The 8,277-nt window shown below is 38.2% G+C and overlaps 1 non-coding gene across 1 annotated transcript; it reads left to right on the forward strand.

Annotated features, from left to right (window-relative positions):
• The first annotated feature begins 5,690 nt into the window (after positions 1–5,690).
• On the forward strand, positions 5,691–5,795 carry LOC114007602 (small nucleolar RNA ACA64). Its single transcript, XR_003549200.1, has one exon. It is a non-coding gene; the product is annotated as a small nucleolar RNA ACA64 (small nucleolar RNA).
• Positions 5,796–8,277: the final 2,482 nt, after the last annotated feature.

Here is an 8,277-nt window from a genome sequence, read left to right on the forward strand (position 1 = left end):
CCAACCTCACTGGATGTATGCTGAAAGTTAGGACCTAGCCTGAGAACTCTTAATGTGGAGAAGGAGAAAGGTTCTGTTAAAGCTGGAAACCTTGATTCCTAAATGCTGTCATCTCCTTTATCAAGAGAAGAGCCTTTGTTTTTCCTTTGGTTGAGCAGTCCTCAGCTCCTTCATGAAGAACTTGCAATGACCATACAGGTAGTTACCTCTCAAAAAACCCAATTCTGCATCCTTCACTGTATATAGACTATGAAAAGGTCCAATTCCAAATAGAGTCCAGAGGGTCATATGTAATGCGTGGAGCCTGTGGGGAGGTGTGAGAAGCACTAAAGAAAACGTTGCCAATTGAATTGATAGAAGTATTGGAAGCATTTGTGAAAGCAAATTCCAGAAGTGTTCAGTTATGATTGCAGGAATACAATGATATATTGAAAAAAACTATTGTTATACAAGTTTAAGTAGGGATTCTGGGAACACTGGCTTAAATTTAAAACCTAAGAGTGGAAATACTGTATAGTTTGTTCAGTTGTCTGAATCTTGAACTTAAGAATGGTTTACACTAAATTAAAATGCCAGTCTTGGCATATCACAGAGAAAAGTAAACAAGACTTATGAAGATTAGAACGCTAGAGATTTTCCATGTTAAGACTTGCTCACACACAACTAAATTTGTCCCTCAGGACTGCCCAAATACCATTTCCATTCATGAAAGTGAAGAGAAGGACACTTTTGGAAAGAGGTCCAGATTCCTGAAGGACCCTAAGGTGGCTGAATTGTGCAGATAGAAATAGCAACGGCTACTGCCATCCAAGTAGGTTCTCCTCATCTTTGGGGAGGATGGGGTGCTGGGTTTGCAAAGACCCAGTGCTGGCATTCTGTTACCTGGGGCACGGCTGGTCCAGGTGACCCAGTGTGAATCCCAGTACTGCAAAGGGTGACTGCACCTCCCAGGCATCACAGACAGGTGTGATCTGTGGAGTTTGTTCAACAGTCGCAAGCTGGTTATTACTTGTTCATCGTGCAGATCTTCGCATTGCACCTACATGGCTTAACACACAGCCAAACAGAGTAAACGGTTTCCTCTGCGGATGTCTGTCGTTCTTGCCTGATTCCAGCCACCGTAGTCTTCTGGACTATGATCTCTGTCTCTGCACTCTGGAAAGAAATAGTGCTCTCTTTAGGGTAACTCTTGGTGCCATAACCAAGAATGCCGTTCCAGGCAGAAATCCAGGGGAGTCAGAGATCACGTCTACTTTTTTTTTTTTTTCTTTTCACCTCTCAGGGATACACTGACAATTACCCAGTGTTCTAAATCAGTGGACTCATATTTTGTTCAACATTCTGCTGGTTGACAGTGTGAGGTAAATCTTTTATTTTGTCATCTCCATAAACTGTTCAGTCCCTCTAGCTTTGCTTTTCCTTTACAAAAAAAAAATCTATTTATTCTCTAAACTTTTTAAAGAATTATTTATTTAATTTTCTTTATTCGTTCATTTATTTTAATTTGACGAGAGAGAGAGAGAGAGAAAGAGAAAGCAATTCACCAGGTCCAGGATTTGAACTGTGGTTGGCCATGTGGGAATGTCCAATGACTTAACCACCACACCACCTGCTGGCTCCTATTTTCTAAAAGTTATCGACTCCTATTAAGACCTTGTTTTTTCAATTATAGGAACATATTTTGCTTTAATTCTTGAATTCTTTCCAAATATTGATCTGCTAAGTCCAACATCTTAGATTTAAGTCAACTGTTGAGTTCATCTGTTTTGCTACTGTTTCTAGAACATATTTCCAAGGTCCTTATTTTGTCTTGTGTTTTTACTTAGTTTTTATTATTTATCTCACAAGTTTCTTAGTAAACAATACACTGTTGAGTACTTGGATTCTGTTGTCCATTTCAGAAGAGTATTAGTTTTTTATTCTTAATAGCTTTGCAGATCATCAAATAAGAAACTGCAACCATTCTTTACTCCCCTATTTGAAACACACATTTAATGTACATATATCTCTAAAGCCTGTGTGTGTGTGTGTGTGTGTGTGTGTGTGTGTGTGTATTTTTTGCTTATTTGCTTGTTTTGTTTTTGATTTTTGCTTTTGTAGAGAGTTTTGTTTGTTTTTGCTATGGTGCACATATGCTCACTGGAGAGACAGAGAGACAGAGAGACAGAGAGTAACCACCCCCCACACACGCACCACACCAGGGAAAATGGCCATGCCGCAATCTTTGCTCCTCCATTCTCCTCTTCGGATCTTGGGCACTTATACACGCACCTGGTGTGAGGTTTTTAAGTTGCTGGGTCCGAGATTCTAACTACTGCTGATAATATGAGTCCAGCAATGTAACCATTACACCATCTGCTGGTCCCAAAGCCTGTATATTTTTATACCAGTGCATGTTTTTTATAGCCTTGTTTATTTTTTATATTTTATTTTTAATATAGTATAATAATATTATTTATCATGTAATGCTTTATTTAATTATGGAATGGTATTAATTGGATATGTCTCATTGGATAAAAGAAAATTTAAAACCATGTTTACTGTGCTCAACTGAGTAAAGAATATTTTAAAATCTTGAGATTAATAATTTCCCTGAATAGAATATCATTTTTAAATATTGATGTGACAGTAGCATATTATATTTCTAAATATTTGACCGATTATCAATCACTTCTACTGAATCTCAAGATATAATAAATGAATACAAACTGGGAAAATGACATCTTTATTTATGTCTTGAACTTTGGCTCTAATCCTTATTGAGTCTAGGCTTTATTTTAGATTAATTCCTTTGGCTAAATTAAAAATAGGCAGATAAGCTTCTTTCTGGGCCTGTATTATATTTGTATGTTTTCCCAACAAGCTTGACAGAAGACATGTGAATATAAACCCACTTTCTCTATTAGATCTTCTTTGGATTAACCCTCAACTCCTCATTTCCTGCTTTATTTCTTCTGAAGTTTTCTTGTCTTCCCAGGAATGGGAAGTGAAACATAGCCCTGGGTTTCCTATAGTTAACTACCATTTACCATATATTGTAGAATAGCTGAAAGACAGCATTTCAAAAGTTCTCAACTGAAAGTAATAATGGAACCAGCAGTTAGCATAATGGCTATGTCCCTGAACTCCCATATAGTCAACTGTGGTTCGAGTCCCAGACTCAATGGCTTAAACTCACGCCAGGCGCACGTGCATGCGTGCCCAAGATCCCTAGAGGAGAAAGGAGGAGAAGGGATTGTGGTGTGGCCATCCCTCCTTGGGGGTGATTTCTCGCTTTCTATCTCTCTGTCTCTCTTTTGTCTTTCTGGTGAGTGCACGTACCCTATAGCAAAAACCTCTCAAAAAGAAAAATTAGTATTAACAAGTGCCTGAGATGATGAGCATGTTAATTGCCCAAATTTGGTCTTACACATTGTTTTCATATACTGAAAAAAATCACACTACCCCATACATATAGGCAGTTATTATATGTCAACTAAAATAATTTTTAAAATATTAGCCTCATGGTAATCACAAGAAAACCAAAAACACAAACAAACAAACAAAAAACTAGAATACTGCTTTGTTTGCTTTTTCTATAGGGTTCAAGTGCCTGCTGGACAGACACAGTGAGGGAAAGTGAGAAATTACCTGGTTTGGGGGGATGGCACACTGCAATTCCTTCTCTTCCATTCTTCTCTCTCTTCCAGTCTCCTCAGGGGATTTTGGGCATGCATGCACATGTGCCCAGCTTGATTTTGAAGCCACTGGGTCTGGGACATGAGCCACCATTGGCCAAGTGGAAGCCCAGCACCTTAACAACTATGCCATCTGCTGGCCCCAAGAAGTAAGACCTTTTATCTCCTATCCTGAAAGAGTGCCTTTATTGTGTTGACAAAATAATGTATATCTGATTATTTAATTTGCCCAAAGCCCATAACGAGGCTATGCCTAGATGTGGAATTACCTTAAATTCATTTTAGTTTTGAGTGTGTCACCACTGAATGTCAGTAAGACTATATTGTGTTAAAATGTGTGGTTGAGATCCTGGATTATAGGTGTGCTGCTTTTGTTCACATATCTCTTCTTATCCTATTAATGATCTTACACTCAAGAATTTACACAGACTACTTGTAACTTATAGGTCTATACTGTAGAAAAAAGTGAAATAGTGTTTACTCTCAGCTAATACAAACAATAGCTGTTACTAATTTGCGTTTGAACTTACATTTTCCTGCATCACAATGTACCATACAGTGACAAAGACAGCGCTTCTAGCTTCTACACAGCAGGAAATCCATGCATGCCCATTGTTGGATTTGAATAAAATAGCCATTGCTGATAGAAAAGATTCAAATTTTATTACTAAAAAGAGTAAATTTTCTATATTATATTATATCTTCCTGTAATTTTCTTTGAGCTAGAATAAATTAAAATAACACAGAGAAAGATATTGAAATTAGTCATGATAAATGATAACTAGACGAAATAAATAATATTTTTTCTGTGTTCAATAGTCTCTGAAATTCTGTCCTAGGGACTTCGGAATATCATTTTTGTATATCAAAGGTTAATTCAACAGTGTTACTAAGTTCATATCATTGAGCTAAAATGAAGCTTCATAATCTAAGGCAAAGTATTTTTTAAAAGTTCAGTGTTTGATAACTATTGCATAAGGTTGAGAAAATGAAAATTGATGAAAAGGGAAGCAGGATATTCTTACCATTCTTGCTAGGCATTAAATAAAAACAAACTTCAAATAAAACATGTAAAGAGTTTTAACATCTTTTTTTTTTTAACTTCTATACTAAGCATTGCAAACCAATAGTCAGAAGAACTCATTTTTTCTGAACCTAAAAGTTGAAACCATGGACTGCACTGTCCCAGATTTGCTTAAAGTTGTTTTTAATATTTTGTAAAACATGAACATGTAGAATATACTTTGTGGACTTGCTTATCGTTGGGCCATCCACTTTTACAAAGAGCTGATAATGGAACATGTTCCCACTCCCATAAATCACATTTCTGTTTCTTCATTCCTTTTTTTTTTTAAACTGATCTTCATACCTGTGACATATAAAATCTCTAATACTGTCAGACTGTTCCTGCTCCTTGCAGTGAATAAAGACTTCCTCTTTGTTGGTCTTCTTCTGTGGGCTTTACTGTCAAACGCTTCTTTCCCATAGAAAAGTCCTAAATCGACTCCATTGTGTATAGAGTAGATTGTAGCAGAGTTGGTTCAGAATACAAGCGCTTAATTATTTCTCCTTCGGTTTAAATTCTGTCTTCCACAGTTACTAATGTTTGGAGTTTAGTTATTTGCACAGGCTAAGCATCAGGTTTTTTCTGTTGGGGAAGTGACTATAACATTATAAGGTTATCAAAGAATAAGATAAAATGATAAGGCAATTAAGATTCATAGCTGGGAAACACTGACCACTCAAAAACAATTAGTAGTTATAATCATTAAGAAAAAACATAATATGTTGTATTTGTTATATGAAGAAAATGATTCTTTTTCTAATGCTAAACATGTTAGCTTTCCACCCAGAGTCTGTGGTGCAGTCAGTAATGTTCTGGACTGCAGTACTGGGAGCCACGTCAACTATGATGTGAATCCCCGGCACTACTGGCCTATACACGCTGGGCATGAATATGTGTCTAAGATCCCCGTGAGCTGGGAAATGGAGACAAGGGAACTTGGTTGCAGCGTTGGCTGAAATTACCTGCGGCTGTGACAGTGGCAGTGGGTACGATTCGAGCCCAAAGTTACTAGGGGCCCCGTTTACCACCTACTGCCTCGCACCCCTACAAGTGCCGCTGCTGCTCATGTACCTGACCTCTGACCTCTGGTCCCTGTTCTCTGACTCTGGCTTCTCTTTATAGAACTCTGGATGGCTTTGAGCCTGAGACCATGTCACCAGGACTGTGGAGGATAGGGGAGGTCTGGCTGTGCTCTGTTTTTAAGCAGAGTTGTTTACCCCCCCCCAAAAAAAAAAAAAAAAAAGAGAAAGGAAAAGAAAAGAAAATAGGAAGAAAGGGGAACTTGGTGTGACCAGGCCCATGGAGAGTGCTCTCTCTCCTCTCTCTCTCTGTCTCTTATGTGCACATAAGCACTCTGTCGCAACAAATGCCAACTACAGGGGCTGGACGGTGGCACAGCAGTAAGATACAAAGTTCTATGAGGCTTACCCATGTGGGAAGGTCCCGGGTTCATGTCTGGAGACCTCCAAGTACTCCAGGCAAGCTCATGTCCAAGGTCAGAGGCCGTCTAAAGGGGAAGTAGATGGCAATGATCAGCCTTCTTGGGAATACTGTTTCTCTGTCTCTCTGTCTTTCTCTATCTTGTGCATGGAAGAGAGAAATAAACTTTTAAAAAGCATTACCTAAAGAGAGCTGCAGGTGATAGTAAAGGCACTGGACTCCCACATGGCCAACCACACTTCAAATTCCGGACCTGGTGACTTGAAACTCATGCGTGTGTATGTGTGTGTGTGTGTGTGTGTGTGTGTGCCCAAAATTTTGAGAGTGGAAGAGAAGAGATTGTGGCATGGTCATCCACCATATCAGGGGTTTGGAGGGTGATTTCTCACTTTTCCTCTCCTGGTCTCTGCCTGTCTCTCTCTAGCAATCTCATGCACCCTATGGCAAAAACCTGAAAATAATTTTAAAAAATATTATCTATGATTTCTGGATATTTTGAGAACTATCGAAACTCTTCATTAGAAAAGGTTACATTTTCTATCACATTGGAAAGAATGAAAAATGCACCTTTAAAGATTTTACATGGACAATGATAAAACAGTAGTTACTGTGACTTCTTTGTGTCACGGTAGTCTGAATGTACTTTTTGAGTGGATGAAGAATAGAGGTTTTAAGTATGTTGATTGCTATTCTGCTTCTACCTCTTATACAACATGTTTTAAATGAGTAAATATTCACTAATGTTCAAAGTTGCCTTCCAGCAACAAATAAGTCCATTTTACTACATAAAGGAAAGATTTTTAAAATTATAAGGTCTTAGAAGGTTTATAATATTAGAACGAAAAGAGAAAATTCTAGAAAGTATTTGGAAAATCTGATGTTTTTTAATAAGGTCTACCAAACGTAGCTTAGGTTTCATGGATAGTGAAGTCCTTGAATATGCTAAACACATCCAAATTTTATCTTTACTTTGTACTTCTTCACTCAGCTTCAGACTCAAACACCCAATTTTGTATGCAACCTCTTCATCCTATTGTTCAATGGGTTGCACAGTCTCGTATTCTTCCTATCATTCACTGATTACTGCCTCTGAACTTTGTTTAAGCTAGAAGTCATTAGATCCCATTGAATTCTTGACATGCTCTCAGCAGCCTATTCAAATCATCACCCAGGGCAAAAGCAAACTCCTTGCATAGTCCCTGAGCTACTACATGATCTACCCAATCCCGTATGCTCATTTCTGCTCTTCTGCTGCTGGCTCTCTGCAGCCCCCCCAGGTATTCAGGGTATGCCAGGAACAGACATTTCCTGTCCATTCAAGGCCTGTTTAAAATCTCTGCTTGGTTCACTCTTGTGCCAGGAAACCCCATGACTGCACACCTCACATGGATTGTTCTTTGTTCCAACCTTGCCTACTCAGTGTGTCTTTCCTGCTCATCTGATTACAGTCTTAACTCCCATTAGAAATTCTCTGTCACTTCCTTTGCTTTGTTTTTCTCCTATCACTAAGCAACTTCCGAGTTAGTTAAAATATATATTGTCTATCTTTCCAGTAGAATATAAATTCTAGGAGAACAGTTCACGTATTGCCTGCTGTGTATCTTGTGGCGGGAAAGGGTAGAAAGCTCCATAAATAGCTGTTTAAGGAGTAAATGCAATCATTTGGAGACAGGACGATGTAGACTCATACAAATTCTGCAGCAATTACCCATTTTCTTCAGAGTTCAGAAAGAAAAAATGAATAATGAGGTCAACATTTTTCAACTAAGACAAGTATGTTTTTGAATGATTATTTATTCAACTTTATTTATTTATTTAAATTTAACCACAGAGGGTGAGAGAGAGAGAGAGAGAAAGTAAGAAAGCAAGCCACCAGGTCCAGGCCTCAAACCGTAGTCAACCATATGGGAGTCCAGACTTTTAACCACTACACTACCTGCCAGCCCCAGGATAAGGTTAAGTGTACAAATTTCTCTCTCTCACCTCTCTCATTATTATTTTGAAATAGAGTTATGTTTGAGTTTATTTCTTCTCTGAAGTAGAGAGACAGTGACAAAAGTAGAGAAAGAGCATCCCAATGGGGTCTTGACATGG

This window comes from Tupaia chinensis, unplaced genomic scaffold (genome assembly GCF_000334495.1).
Source record: "Tupaia chinensis unplaced genomic scaffold, TupChi_1.0 Scaffold000206_1, whole genome shotgun sequence".
NCBI lineage: Eukaryota > Metazoa > Chordata > Mammalia > Scandentia > Tupaiidae > Tupaia > Tupaia belangeri.